The sequence below is a fragment of the Sturnira hondurensis genome, unplaced genomic scaffold (genome assembly GCF_014824575.4).
Source record: "Sturnira hondurensis isolate 20B ecotype Veracruz unplaced genomic scaffold, ASM1482457v3 Scaffold0006496, whole genome shotgun sequence".
Taxonomy (NCBI): domain Eukaryota; kingdom Metazoa; phylum Chordata; class Mammalia; order Chiroptera; family Phyllostomidae; genus Sturnira; species Sturnira hondurensis.
Window position 1 is genome coordinate 2730144 of NW_028079127.1, and position 16248 is coordinate 2746391.

A 16248-nucleotide genomic window follows, 5' to 3' on the forward strand; every position below is an offset into this window, starting at 1 on the left:
AGTTTTGGGTCTGCTACCCTAGAATATTGTTTGAACTATAGACTAATGCATGTGTATCCATTAAAGGTCAATTATCTAAATATTTTTATTAGATGACATAGTCAGGAAATAATTTATGCTTTTATAAGGAATTTGCTTAAGGATTAAGAATATGATTGATAAGGATTAGAGGGAAAAAGTGAAAAAAGATACATGGAAAATGAAGTCAGGCTTAGATAAGTGCCAGAAATGATCTTATGGGACCTTTTCTTAACAAGCTAGAAAAGAAATTAAAGCTTGAAGGTACTATAGTACTTGGTGTCGAAATACCAGTTAAGAGCAGTTAACTAGAGAAAGGTATTGAGACTGAATAGACAAAAATGAGAGCTTTAGTACTAGGAATTGTAAGCTAATATATTTAAGTAGTACTTTGCAGAGTTGCTATTAACTTTCAGTTAATACCCAGGAGAGACTCCTGATTTTGGTATTGTGTGTTCCTGGAAGGTACTGGCTTAAAGTGGTAATACTACAGATGCGGTAACACAATCACTATATCTTTACATCATCTAATATGTTTCATAACCACAACTCATTTAGTATAGACTCACTCTTTTCTGAACCCAGATATAGTTATAGAAATACTCTTAGTTTCTTGAAATTTGTTTTTGGGGGGGGTGGTTTGCAAAGAGTAGATTTTAGAATTTGTCTTGCTTGTAACATTTTAAAAACTCCAAATTTGCACAAGAAAGTACTTTAAAATTTGAGTCTCTTATATTCTACATGACTTAACACGTAATTTAAAATACTTGAGGTTTACTCATTGTGACTATTTTGTAAAAGTATTAAATGTATTTATTTACATTAGCTTTTGCTGTGTTATTGGTCTTTATTCACTTTCAGATGAATTTTGGGTCTGTGAGGCTGGCCCCAGATTCTCACTTGTAACTTACCTTGGAAGATCTATTCAAACTTCTGTATTATAATATTTTGAAGTTGAGAGTGGAGTGTGTGTATCATTTTGGCTTATGTTGCTTTGCCTAGGAAGTTTCCTGTAGAGAGGTGAAAAGAAAGGAAAAAGTTTCAGAGAGAGTTCCCAAGGTGGACCAAGATGGGTGAGTGGCATTTTGAGCTAAAGGAATACCATGTGCTCTGATAAGGAGTTCTGAAAGATCATAGCGTGATTATGGACGGAAGGCAGGGTTTGTTGGGTAGTGGTGGGAGAGTAGTTTCCAAGGAATACCAGAGCCAGATTTTGAAAGACTTTGTAATTTTAGCTTCACTGACTTTTTATCTGTCTGTGGGCAGACTGTGATTTTTATAAGTTTCAGTTTCTTTAAATCTGCAATAAGAATAATAAGTGTATCTACATTGTAGCATTGTTGTGAGATTCAAATGATATAATCTAGGTAGCTGATACACAAGTGCTCGATAGGTATCAGCTGCCATTGTTAGTACCATTTTATGGCATTTGTCATTTGGAGAGCCACTGAAAGATTTTAAATTGGAGTGACATGACCAGATTTATAACTTTGAATATTAACTCAGAATATTAACTCAGGGAAAAGTGTAAAGGATCCATTGAAGGGGAAGAATGTGAAGGTAGGGACTTTGGGACACATGCTGGAATCCTGGCTACAGATGCTGAGATTCTAGATTGAGAAATGAGATATTATTGAGGAGGACAGGGTGAATTTGAGAATTATTACAAATTGACCTGTGCATTGTATTTCATGAGATGGGAAGAAGTAAAGGGAACTAGGAAAATAGACAGCAAGAATGTAGACAGAATACCCAGTTGAGTAGGACACTTGTCCATTGTATTCTCCTATTCATAATAGGAGAGGGCTGAAGAGGGTGATTAGAGGCACTATTGGTGAGGATCTAATGGCTGAGCTGTGTTGCCTACCATTCCCCTGATGGGGCTGCAGCGTTTGGCTAACTCCAGATGAGTCTAGAGCAGTAACTTTGGGAGCACAAAGTGATAATGTGCCAACTATTAGGAAGCTCTTACCAGTGCAGGTAAGAGACAATCATAAACCACAGGTAGACTTGCACTGGTCAGTACCAGGCATGAAACAGAGGAAAAGCTAGTTCCTAAGGGACCGAAGGACAACACTGTTGCATTTGGGTTTGAATCTCTGGGCTCTGCTCTTTCCAGTGGCAAAAGAGGAATTGGGTCCTACTATGGACTCACCTAAATTTTGTTAATTTTATAAGTTCTGAAGTATTCTTTAACCATGTGGTATTCTGACATTTGATAGTGCAACATTTTGATATGTTACCATATAGTCATTTAGGGCAAAGATGCATTTATACTTGATAGTTTTGTTTTTGGAGTACTTTATGTATATTCTCATTTAATCACATTCTTTTTTAAAAAAATATTTTTATTTATTTATCTTTAGAGGGGAAGGGAAGGAGAAAGGGAGAGAAATATCAATGCATGGTTGCCTCTTGTGGGTCCCCTGGTGGGAACTGGCCTGCAACCCAGGCATGTGCCCTGACTGGGAATCGAACCGCGATTGTGTGGTTTGCAGGCCTGCGATCAATCCACTGAGCTACATCAGCCAGGGCTAATCACATTCTTTTTGGAAAGTTTAACTGTAGCATTTGAAAGACCCTCTTATAGTAAAATGATTAGTTTTTTATGTTCTTAATATTATTTTAGTTTTTAATTTTTAAACTTTTTAATTTTTTGTTGTTGTTCAAGTAATTGTCTTCATTTTCACCCCAGCACAACCCCCTCACCCCACCCATGCCCACCTTCCACCCCCTGGCATTGTCCATGGGTCCTTTATACATGTTTCTTGATGGCTCTTCCCCTATTATTCCTTTCCCCCCTCCTCTCTGGTTACTGTCAGTTTGTTCTTTATTTCAGTGTCCCTGCTTGTATTATGCTTGCTTGTTTGTTTTGTTGATTAGGCTCCACTTATAAGTGAGATCATAAGGTATTTGTCTTTTACCTCCTGGCTTATTACTTGACTTAACGTAATGCTCTCCAGATCCATCCAAGCTGTTGCAAAGGGTAGGAACTCCTTCATTCTTTCTGCTGCGTAGAATTCCATTATGTAAAATGTATCACAGTGTTTTGATCCATTTATTTACTGATGGGCACTTAGGTTGCTTCCAGCACTTGGCTATTGTAAATTGTGCAATGAACATTGGGGTATATCGGTTCTTTTGGATTGGTGTTTTAGGATCCTTAGGGTATAATCCCAACAGAGGTATTGCTGGGTCAAAAGACAGTTCCATTTTTAGTTTTCTGAGAAAATTCCATTCTGTTTTCCACAGAGGTGTACCAGTGTACATTCCTGCCAACAGTGCACTAGGGTTTCCTTTTTTCCACTTGTTGTTTCTTGATTTGTTTATGATGGCCATGCTGACTGGTGTGAAGTGGTATCTCATTGTGGTTGTAATTTGCATTTCTCTGATGGCTAGTGATACTGGATGTCTTTTCATATGTCTCTGGGCCTTCTGTATGCCCTCCTTAGAGAAGTCTGATTACATCCTTTGCCCATTTTTTAATTGGGTTGTTTGTCCTCCTGAGTGGACTTGTGGGAGTTCTTTATGTATTTTGGAGATCAAACCTTTGTCCGAGGTATCATTTGCAAATAAATTTTCCCATACAGTTCATTCCCTTTTTGTTTTGCTGCTGTTTTCTTTAACTGTGCAGAAGCTTTTTCTTTTGATGAAGTCCCGTTTGTTCATTCTTTCCTTTAAGTCCCTTGCTCTATAATGGGGACATATCAGTGAAATGTTTCTTGTATCTTGTATTGTCTTCAATAAATGTCACTATTTTTCATATTACATGGCTAGATACATTCTGGACGAACCTCATATTCTCTTTTTTGTACTTTATATCTACATATTTATTTATAACTGGGCATTTGTGACTGTTACTCCCCTTCACTTTTTTCACACATCCCCCCCCCCCACCTCCCTCTGGCAACCATCAGTTTTTTCTCTGTGTATATGAGTCTGTTACTGTTTTGAAAAACTGTTATTTTTATATTCTTTTTTTAAAATTTAATTTATTTACCTTTAGAAGGGAAGGGAAGGAGAGAGGTAGAGAAATACCAATGTATGGTTGCCTCTCATGCATCCCCTGCTGGGAACTGGCCTGCAAACCAGGCATGTGCCCTGACTGGGAATCAAACCGTGATCCTCTGGTTTGCAGGCCCATGATCAATCCACTGAGCTACACCAGCCAGGGCTATTTTTATATTCTTATTTTTAGTTCTTTCATAGGCTCCAGTAACTTTTCTTTTCTTCTAATTTTGCATATTTGTATTTGGTGGCCACGTGATTTTTCTCTTATTAAATTGAGCATGTTCTTCAGCTTTTCTCAGTCCCTACCTTTTTCCTCATATTTTAATTTCCTCAAATTTCCTGAAGTGTTGATTTCTTCAAAAATAGATTATTCTTTGGATTTCTCATTGAAATTAACTTTATAGTTACTTTGAATAATTCTTAAATGTTGTTTCTTTCTATTCTGTACAAACTGACACTGATACTAGAAGAAACAGATTTTCTGATTTTTGCTCCACGAATAGTCCTTGAATATTTTTAATTGTTAAATTGGATTGTTTTCTTCCCTACCCATTACAAAGCTAAACATATTAATTACATAATTTTTTTCTGCAGTTTGCCACCCTCAGCATCTCGGCTCTCTTGTCTAGCACTAGAGAGGGTACTGGAAAAAGAATAGGGTAGTTAATCCTATTCTAGTATTTTCATTGACAGTAAAACTTGCTTGTTGTAAAAGAATAAACTGCTATCACAATAATCAGCAGTTTGAAAACACAAGTATATTGAGTGGCTTAAGAAAATGAACGGGGGAGAGGTCATATATGGTACATTGATTAACTTCCAATCCTGGTCTTACCACTCACTAGCTTTGTCATCTTGGGAAAACTACTTAATCCTTCTATATTTAGTATCTTCATTTATAAAACTGTGGTGGCAACTTTGCCCACAAAATCCCCTGGTCTGCCATGGATGAAAGTAAACACTACCAAGACATGATCTGTTTGGGGAGGAAAGGTGGCCAGTCCCTCAAAGGGGAAGGGCGAAGAGCCCCTTGCTCAAGGGACTTTCATTGGGTTCGTTTGCACAAGAATACAGGTAAGGATCAAACAATAGATAGCATTCAAAGAACTGAGGGCTTATTCTCAGTCAGGGTCAGATAGAACTTTGAGGAACCAACTTCTTACTTGGACCCTTATCATTTAAATGAGAGCATTCTAAACAAAGCAGGTTTCACAGGATTTTTACATATTCTTTCTTATGCCTGATTTACCCTGATACCCACCCTTTCCAGCACAGGGCTGCACCACCTTCCCAGTCATAGGCTTTTAGGCTTAAGTGGATTAGGGCCAGGCAGCACTTCTCCCAGATGGAAATGGGGACTCGGGCTATGTCACAATAGCCAGGGAGAGGAGGATCCATTGCTCTCTCTTTGTTGCAACTCCCCCCCAAGTCCTCCCGTGGTGGCCTCCCAAGTGATCCTGTCTGCCCTAGGTTGCCTCTCTCTGAGGGGTCGTACCCGCCATGGACATCAACCATGCTTTAGGGGCAGGGGAAGAAGCAGAAGCAACACTTGCTGCCAGAGACAAGCTTTGTCTCCTGTGGCCTGCATTCCGGAGGTCGCTCACTTAGCCATGGGAGGCATTTACAATTCGTGAAACCAGGCAGGGCAGTTCCCAACATAAAATAAACATTATATTTACTTCATAAAGTAGTTGTGAGAATTACACAGGTAAATATATATCAAACCCTAAGAACATTGCCTAACACATAGCAAGACCTATAAAAGTGTGTTGCTGTTGCTGTTGTTGCTACTGTTGCCACTACTCATTCATACTGAATGCCACTGACTTGGTCAGTGGTCTTGGTTCTTTATTATTTATATAAACTTGGACAAGTTACTTAACTTCTGCAACCTCAGTTTCTTCTTTGAAATGGGAATAAATGTACCTGTCCTGTGTTACAGTGAGGTTAAGATATAATTCTTATAAACTGCTTAGCACGGTGCTGCACACATACTGTTCTTGTTAAAATTAGTTATTATCATTAAGGTATCTCACAGTCATGTTGTCCTTTTTTGTTTTCAGCAGGGATAATTAGGTCTTTCCACCCTGCTGGTCCCATAGGAAGGACTGTTTCTTGCCCGGGTCATCCAGACACTGCATATAGCCTACCTTCCACAGCTGTTTGTCTCTTGGGATATTGGCCTGAAGCCAACCCCAAAACATCATTCATTTGAAGATACTGATGTCTGTTATATGTCAGATGTATTAGAAGCTGAGAATTTTAAAAATGCATTTTTTAATTAAGCTGCTGAGTATATAATTTTCATCACACTTACATTTTTGAAATTGTTTGTATCACCAAAGTTCCACATGGTCTTGCTGGTTGAGTTTGCTCATAACATTTAGTAAGCTGTAGTTCCTGCCTTCTCTAGCCCCATTTAGCTGTAAGCCCAGTTCCCACACTTAGCAGACTCAGCCAGTCCTGACTATGGTGGGGTGGGTGAGCGGGGCCTGCAGTTAGTGTGGGTACTGTAGCTGAAGTGTCCAGTGTCCCCTAGGGCTAGAGTCCTGAGCAATGTGCCTTTCAAGCTGACACCTTTTTTCTCTACTAAGCTGTGAATCAGACCCTCTGATTTATTTTTACTGACTAGCATTCCAGGTCTCATAACAGAATTGGAAGTGTACCTTTATCTCACATCTTGTTGGATCTTGCTCCAGTGATTGTTCCCACCATTTTCTTTATTTTTAACCTTTTTAGCTTTTTTTTTGTATCTTAGAAATAGAAAAAAGGGTAACCCCTCCAAAACTATTGCCTTTATATTCTATCAAGTTATTGCCTTTTTCTTTCTCTAAAAAAAGGGGTTAATTTCCTGATTCCATTTCTTTATCTTTTTTACTCTTGAACTTGCTGTCATCAATTTTCTGTGCCCTATCTTGTCTCTTGAAAAACTGCTCTGGCAAAGGTGACTAAACTTTCAAACTGCCAAGTCCAGTCATTCTATTCAATTATTAGTTTTTCTTTGCTTTTCTTTCACATATCTGTGAAATGTGACACCATTTTCAAATTCTTGTGCATTTCTTTTCTTTCCTCTCAGATCATACATTCTTAGCCTTCCCTCCCTCCCTCTCTTTCTTCCTTGCTTTCTTTCTTTTTGTCCATTCCTTAAATGCTGTTTATCCAGTGGGCTGTGTCCTTAACCTTTCTCTTTCGTTGATCTACATCTTTCCCAGGTTACCTCACCTGTTTCTGGTGGAACATTTGACCATTATCTCTGTGTTGACAATTCATAAATTATCGTCTCTCATTAAGACTCTTTCCTTGCATTTCAGACTCCTTTCTGTGACTAGTAAGCACCCCAGTTGTACTGCCTGGAGGTACCTGAGATTCAGCTTGACATGATAAGTTTATGATCCTTTGTTAGGCATGTTTGCCCTCAATTAAAGGTATCATCCTCTTGATTCTGCACCCCCCTGGAATCCTGAAACTTTCCTTCTCTTTCATCTCCTACATCTAATCAGTCAATCAGTTATCCATTTATTCATTAAATATTGTGTTCTTATTTTGTGCCCACTATTGTGATAAAATTCTTAAGATTCAATATTGCTAACATTTTTTTGTATTTGTACCTTTCCTCTAACCTTTTTGCTATAATCCCTGCCACTTATCTCATGTTATAACTGACTAACCTGTCTTCATCTAGTCCATCTTCCATGCTGAAATCAGAGTGACTTTACAAAATTGAGGCCAGGTAATTGTTTTTTAGATTAAAACCCTTTGATTTTCTATCTGTGTTTAGTAAAATCCAAATTTTGTAGTATGACACAAAAGGCCTTCTACAGGCTGTGTTTTCTCCAGTGTTCTCTTTTTCCTGTCACATTTCTTTGAACCCTGTTCTCTACCCTTGTTTAACAATAGTTTCCTTAAGGTGCCATACTGGCTCTTTGTGCTCTTGCTTGTCCTCTTTACTCAGGCAAAATTGATTTCACATTCAGTGTCTTTTATTTTAATTCCTATATATTGAGACCCAGCTTAAGCATCCATTGCCTCCTCTGTGAAGCGATTTATGATACCCCTTCTCCAATTAAGCACTGTCTTTTGTGTGCCCCCAGGCACTTTCTTTTTGTGCTGTAGCAGTGAAAGCACTTTGTTGCCGTTTTCTTGTCTATATGTCTTTGTACTAGGGTGCTGTGGGGAGCGCTCCACCCACAGAGCTCCCCAGCTGTGGATGAGAATAAGTCTACCAAGACATAGTCTGCTTGGGAAGGAAAGGTGGCTATCTGTCAGAGGAGAAGGGCCTTGAGCCTGTTCCTCCATAAGCCCTTATTGGTTTTAATTTGCATAGAAATAAAGGGTATATAATAAAGTTCATCATCAATCATTGTCAGGCAGAAATGATCAAACAATAGATAACATTCAAAGAATTATGAGGGCTTATTCTGAGTCAGGGTCAGATAACCAAAGGGCCATAAAACTTTGGGAAACAGACTTCCAGCCAAGATGGAGGGGTAGGTAGAAACACTGTGCCCCTTCCAACAACTAAATTTAAAGACAGTGAAGTTTTAGAAACAAAAACACAGGCAAAACAGTGAAAATTTAACTGTACGGAAGTTTGACAACAACGGACCACTCAGCCAGACCGGTAAGAGGGGCGGAGTCAGCAGCTGAGCAGGGTGGGGCTGGAAAGATCATTGGGTCCAACTGGCCCAGGAGCAGAGGTGGAGGCGGTTGGTGGATCCCAGGCATGGGGTGGCAATGGGCGGACCCTGTGAGGGTGCAGGGCAGCTGGCTGTGGTCACACATTCACATGCAGATAAACCAAGTAAAGGAGCGAACAGTGAGACAGACCTCTCAGGCTAGGGCCTCAAGAATGGGAATTAGAGCTTGAAAGCACCAACTGTAAAGACTTTCTCTGGGTTGAGGGTCTGGGAGAGGCCCCCAGCCTCATAGAGAGTTCGTTGGAGAGACTCACAGGGTCCTGGAGAATACACGGGCCCACACACCCAGGAACCAGCACCAGAGGGTCCCAATTTGCCTGTGGGAAGCCACAGAGGGGACAGAAATCTGTGAGAGAGCAGAGCGGAGCAAAGCGCCATTGTTTTCCCTCTCTGACCCCGCCCTCACATACAGAGTCACAACCCAGAGACTGGGTTGCCCAGCCCTGGTGAACACCTAAGGCTCCGCCCCTCATACATAACAGGTGTGAACAGACCAAACATTGTGACTCAAGAACAGCTCAAAGCCCCAGGGCCTATAATTCTAAGTGACCAAGAAATAGCCTTTCATATGCACAGTTCAAAACACTGGTGATCAGGATGCTTACAGAATTGGCTGATTTTAGCCACAAATTAGAGGAACATATGAAGGCTAAACTGATTGAAATGAAGGGAAATGCACAGGAAATCAATAGTGATTGAAAGGAACCTGGGACTCAAATCAAGGGAGTGGATCAGGAGGAAGAAAGAAACAACCAAACAGAAAAGAAGGAAGAAACAACTATTCAAAAAAATGAAGAGAGGCTTAGGAACCCCCAGGACATCTTTAAACATTCCAACATCCGAATTATACGGGTACCAGAGGGGAAGAGGAACCTTCCCCTTATTTGGGGTGGAAAACTTATTTGAACAAATAATAAAGGAGAACTTCGAGAGCTTGCTGGGAAGATGGTGGCAGTGTAGGACAAAGGATTTCGCTTCACCCCACACGCCAGAGAAAAATCGGGCTGATCTGCGGAGGAGCACAGTAGATAGCAAACAGGGACACAGCATATAGGAAGGTAGGACTCCAGAAAGTGTAGTGGACACTGAATGACCTGAGGTTGAGGAGGGGAGAAGACCGCAGGTCAACAAGGTCCGAGGGAACAGCGCAGAAGCTGCAGGCCCTCCGACAGGCTGCACCAGGGCCCCAGCTGGTCTGCCTTGGTCTCTGGAAGCTAAGGGTGGGCAACAATGACCCTGGGAGAGAGCCAGTCATCAGCACCCTCCCTATCCAGCAGGGCGCAGATTGAGAAATGCCAGGAGAGATCATTTGCCTGTAGTGGCAGAGCTAGGAGTGGGTATTAGGAAGCAAATCAGAGAGCTCTGATAACCTGTGGAGTCAGGCTGTGGTTGCTGGCGTGGGAGAACTGAGAGTTGCGTGTGCGTTCCCTGTAGCATGGGGCCTGATCTGGGCCTGCCACAGACTCTGGGAGCCTTGGGCTACCAGCAAGACCCCTGGAAGAGAGCCTGCCATCAGCTCCCTCCATACCCAGCCTGGCGCAGACTGAAAAATGCTGGAAGTTAGGCCATGGTTGCTGGCTTGGGAGAATTGTGAGTTGCCCTGTATATTCTGCCATAGCACTGGGAAAGGTCCGTGCCCAAATCTGAGAGACCAGGAAAGCCTGACTGGGAGCTCGCGCCCTCACACCAGGCAGGGATTGTGAATCCTGGGGAAAAATCTGCTCTCAGTGGGGTGCTAGAGAGCAGCGTCAGTCTGGATCTTGGGAGGGCACTGGCGAGACTGGTTGAGTTCACCGAGAAGCAAGGAAGGCCACACTAATAGCTCCTCAGGCTGCTGCAGCTAGTGAGACCAGAAGAAAAGGTTTGACCAGCTGGAAACCATCCAGAGGAGTAGGTGGAAGCGGAGAACACCTAGACACCTGCAGGAGACTGTACCACTGAATTTCACAGGTATCCTACCATAGAAGTTCACACCATAAACCCAGGGAACCAGAACAGATCAATTTAAGAAGCTGAGGCCAACAAGAAGAGCATCACAAACAATGGGAAGACAAAGAAACAATGCCCAAATGAAAGAAAAGGAGGAAGTCTCAGAAAAAGTGTTAGATGAAATAGTGGCAAGTCAACTATCAGATATTGAATTAAAGGCACTGGTTATCAGGAAATTCAAAGAGCTTACAACAAGCTACCAGAAACTACAGGGGAGCTACAATGAACTCTCCGCAAACTATATCAACATGAAAAAGAAATAGAAACCATCAGCAAAGGTCAAGAGGAAATGAAGAATACAATTTCTGAGCTGAACAACACAGTAGAAGGTAAGAAAAGCAGGATCAATGAGGCGGAAGACAGTATCAGTGAGCTAGAGGACAGAGTAGAAAGAATCTCCCAGACGGAGCAAGTAAAGGAAAAGAGAATCAGAAGGAATGAGGAGGGATTAAGAGAAATGCAAGAAAATATGAAATGTAATACTACCCGAAAAATTGGGATACCACAAGGAGGAGAAGAAGAACAAGGGATAGAAAACCTACTTGAAAGACTAATAACGGAAAATTTTCCTAATTTGATGAGAGAAAAAGTCACACGAATCCAGGAATCGTAGAGAGTTCCAATCAGGTGGAACCCAAAGAGGCCTACTGCAAGACACATCATCATTAAAATGGCAAAACTCCAAGACAAAGAGAATCCTAAAGGCAGCAAGGGAGAAAAAGAAAGTAACGTACAAGGGAGTCCCAACAAGGTTGGCTACTGACTTCTCAGTGGAAACATTCCAAGCAAGAAGAGAATGGCAAGAAATATTCCAAGTAATGAGAATCAGAGGCCTACAACCAAGGCTACTTTATCCAGCAAGACTCTCAATCAAGATAGAAGGCCAAATAAAGAGCTTCCAAGACAAAAGAAGTCTAAAAGAATATGCCTCCACCAAACCAGCTCTACAAGAATTACTAAAAGGGCTGCTTTAAGGAAAGGAAGGAAAAGAGATGGAGAGGAACACAGGCACATAAATGGCAGTGAATAAGTACCTTTCAATAATAACCTTAAATGTAAATGGATTAAATGCACCAATTTAAAGACATAAAATAGCTGAATGGATAAGAAAGCATGACCCACACATATGCTGCCTACAAGACACCCACCTCAGGACAAAAGACCATCAGACTAAAAGTGAAAGGATGGAAACAAATTTTCCAAGCATATGGCCAAGAAAAAAAAGCCAGGGTAGCAACTCTCATATCAGACAAAATAGACTTCAAAAAGAGGGCCATAAAGAGAGACCCAGAAGGTCACTTCATAATACTCAAGGGAAGAATCCACCAGGAAGACATTAACATTGTAAATATGTATGCACCTAACACAGGAGCACCCAAATATATGACGAAAATCCTAGAGGACCTCAAGAAAGAGATTGACAGCAACACAATTATAGTAGGGGATTTTAACACCCTACTGTCAAAAGTGGACAGATCTTCCAAACAAAATATCAACAAAGATATAGCTGCACTAAACAACACCCTAGATGAAATGGACTTGACTGATACATATAGAGCCCTTCATCCTAGAAAGCTAAATACACATTCTTTTGAAATGCACATGGAACATTTTCAAAGATAGACCATATGATAGGACACAAAAGGAGTCTCAAGAAATTCAGGAAAATAGAAATCATACCAAGCACTTTCTCTGATCACAAGGGACTGAAATTGGAAACCAACCCCACAGGAAAAATCCCAAAACACCCAAAATCATGGAGACTGAATGGTATGCTATTAAGCAAGGAATGGGTCAAGGTTGGAATTAGGGAAGAGATCAAAAAGTTTCTGGAAACAAATGAAAATGAACTCACAACAACCCAAAACTTATGGGACATGGTGAAGGCAGTCCTGAGAGGGAAGTTGATAATAATACAGGCTTACCTAAAGAAGTTAGAAACATTTCAAACAACCTAACCCTATGCCTGCAAGAACTCGAAGAACAACAACAAAGACAGCCCAGAGCAAGTAGAAAGAAGGAAATAACCAAGAACAGAGCAGAATTAAATAACATAGAGACTAAAAGCACAATTCTAAGAATCAGTGAGTCCAGGAGTTGTTTTTTTTAAAAAGATCAACAAAATAGACAAACCTTTAAGTAGGCTCATCAAGAAAAGAAGAGAGTGGACCCAAATAAACACAATCAGAAATGAAAGAGGAGGGATTACAACTGATACCACAGAAATAAAAAGGATTGTAAGAAATTACTATGGAGAACTATATGCCAAGAACTTTGAAAACCTAGGTGAAATGGACAAATTTCTAGAAAAATATAATCTTCCAAAACTCAATGAAAAAGAAGCAGAAACCCTGAACAGGCCAATAACAGCAGATGAAATTGAAGTAGTCATCAGAAAACTCCCATCACACAAAAGCCCTGGACCAGATGGTTTCACAGGAGAATTCTACAAAGCTTTTAAGGAAGAGCCAACCCCTATTCTTCACAAACTATTCCAGAAAATCCAAAATGATGGAAAACTCCCAACTCTTTTTATGAAGCCAGCATCATCCTAATTCCAAATCCAGATAGAGATTTGGAATTAAGATTTGGAATTAACACAACAAAGAAAGAAAACTTCAGGCCAATATCACTGATGAACATAGATGCTAAAATCCTCAATAAAATATTGGCAAATCGCATCCAACAATACATCAAAAAGATCATACACCATGACCAAGTGGGATTCATCCCAGGGATGCAAAGATGGTTCAATATCCGCGAATCAGTAAATGTAATACATCACATAACCAAAAGCAAAGACAAAAACGACATGATCATATCAATGGACTCGGAAAAAGCTGTTGATAAGATACAACATCCATTTATGATAAAGGCATTCAGAAAAATGGGAATAGAGGTAGCATTCCTCAATATAATAAAGGCCATATATGAAAGACTTACAGCAAACATCATACTCAATGGGGAGAAACTAAAATCTTTTCCACTAACATCAGGAACAAGACAAGGTTGCCCACTTTCACCACTTCTATTTAATATAGTATTGGAAGTTCTAGCCACAGCGATCAGACAAGAAAAAAATAAAAGGCATGCAAATATGAAAGGAGTAAACAAAACTGTCATTGTTTGCAGACGACATGATAGTGTACATGGAAAATCCTATAGCCTCTACCAAAAAACTGCTCGAACTAATAAATGAATTTGGCAAAACAGCAGGATACAAAGTCAATATCCAGAAATCAAAGGCATTTTTCTATACCAACAATGAAATGGCAGAAGCAGAAGTCGAGAAAAAAATCCCATTCGAAATAGCAAAAACAAAAATAAAATATCTGGGAATAAACCTAACCAGGGAGGTAAAAGACCTGTGTGCAGAAAATTACACAACACTCAAGGAAGAAATCAAGGAACACACAAACAAATGGAAACATATACCGTGTTCATGGATTGGAAGAAGTAACATCATCAAAATGTCCATACTACCCAAAGCAATTTACAGATTCAATGCAATACCTATTAAAATTCCAATGGCATATTTCACAGACATAGAACAAACACTTCAAAAATTTATATGGAACCATAAAAGACCCTGAATAGCAGCCGCAATTTTGAGAAAGAAGAACAAAGTAAGAGGGATCACAATACCTGATATCAAACTGTATTACAAGGCCACTGGAATCAAAACAGCCTGGTACTGGCATAAAAACAGGCACATCGACCAATGGAATAGAATAGAGAGCCCAGAAATAAACCCAAATCTCTACAGTCAATTAATATTTGACAAAGGAGGCAGTTACATAAAATGGAGTAAAGATAGCCTCTTCAACAAATGGTGTTGGGAGAACTGGGCAGCTACATGGAAAAAAATGAAACTTGAGCACCAACTTACATCATACACCAAAATAAATTCAAAGTGGATAAAAGACTTAAATATAAGCGTTGAAACCATTAAGGCCCTAGAGGAGAGCATGGAAAATCTCTGATATTCCACGCTGCAATATTTTTACTGATATGTCCCCTAGAGCAAGGGACATAAAGGAAAGAATAAACAATGGGATCTCATCAAAATGAAAAGCTCTGTGTGGCTAAAGAAAACAGCATTAAAATAAAAAGACAACCAACTGTATGGGAAAACATATTTGCCAATGATACCTCAGACAAAGTTTTAATGTCCAAAATATACACAGAACTCACATGACTTCACTCTAAGAAGGCAACTAACCCAATTAAAAAATGGGAAAAGGACTTTAACAGACAATTCTCCAAGGAGGACATACAGAGGATCCAGAGACACATGAAAAGATGCTCAATATCACTAGCTATCAGAGAGATGCAAATTAAAATCACAATGAGATACCACTTTACACCAGTCAGAATGGCTATCATAAACAAAGATAGTCAAGTGGTGGAGAGGTTGTGGGGAAAAGGGAACCCTAGTTCACTATTTGTGGGATTGCAGACTGGTACAACCAGTATGGCAAACAGTATGGAATTTTCTAAGAAACGTAAAAATGAATGTGCCTTTTGACCCAGCAATTTCACTGTTAGGAGTATATCCTAAGAATCCTGAAGCACCAATCCAAAAGAACCTGTGCACCTCAATGTTCATAGCAGCACAATTTACGATAGCCAAGAGTTGGTAGCAACCCAGTAGCCCATTGGTAAATGACTGGATCATTAAGTTATGGTAGATTTACACAATGGAATTCTATGCTGCAGAAAGGAAGAAGGAGCTCCTATCCTTTGGAACATCATGGATGGAACTGGAAAGCATTATGCTGAGCGAAATAAGCCAGGCAGTGGAAGACAAATACCATATGATATCACCGTTAACAGGAATTTAAACAACAAAACAAACAAACAAAATATGACCTAAGACACTCAAATATGGATCAGGCTGACATGGACCAGAGGATAGAGGGGAGAGAATCACGGGGGAAAGGGGGAAGGAGTCACATGAACAAATATAAAGGACATATGGACAATAACTAAGGTGGGGGGCAGAAATGGGAGGGAGGTGTGGGGAGCACTGGGTGGGGGCCGGGCTGGGAATATAAGACAGAAAAGTGTACTTGAACTAGAATTTAAAAAAAAAAAAAAGGAGAACTAACTTCCTCTGGAAAGGAAATAGACTTCCGGAAAATCTAGGAAGCCCAGAGAGTCCCAAAAAATTTGGATCCAAGAAGGAACACACCAGGCACATCATAATTACATTACCCAAGATTAAAATGAAGTAGAGAATCCTAGAAGCAGCAAGAGATAAGGGGATAGTCACCTACAAAGGAGTGCCCATCAGACTGTCAGCTCAATTCTCAAAAGAGACCTTGCAGGCAAGAGGGGGCTGGAAAGAAGTATTCCAAGTCATGAAATTGAAAGATTTACAGCCAAGATTACTCTATCCAGCAAAGCTTTAATTTAGAATGGAAGGGCATATAACATGCTTCTCAGAGAAGGTCAAATTCAAGGAGTTCATCATCCCCAAGCCCTTATTATATGAAATGTTTAAGGGACTTATTTAAGAAAAAGAAAATAA

General features: G+C 40.1%; 1 protein-coding gene across 5 annotated transcripts in view; it reads left to right on the forward strand.

Annotated features, from left to right (window-relative positions):
- The window catches only part of CCSER2 (coiled-coil serine rich protein 2), a 220742-nt gene that overhangs the window by 12476 nt on the left and 192018 nt on the right, over positions 1–16248 (forward strand). Inside the window, exon 1 of one of the 5 annotated variants that reach the window (XM_037049365.1) lies at positions 1041–1091. The exons of the other annotated variants lie outside the window; for them this stretch is intronic. The gene's annotated coding sequence lies outside the window, so the exon portion shown is untranslated. Of the gene's footprint in view, positions 1–1040; positions 1092–16248 lie in introns of those variants that run through there. 5 annotated transcript variants of the gene reach the window in all.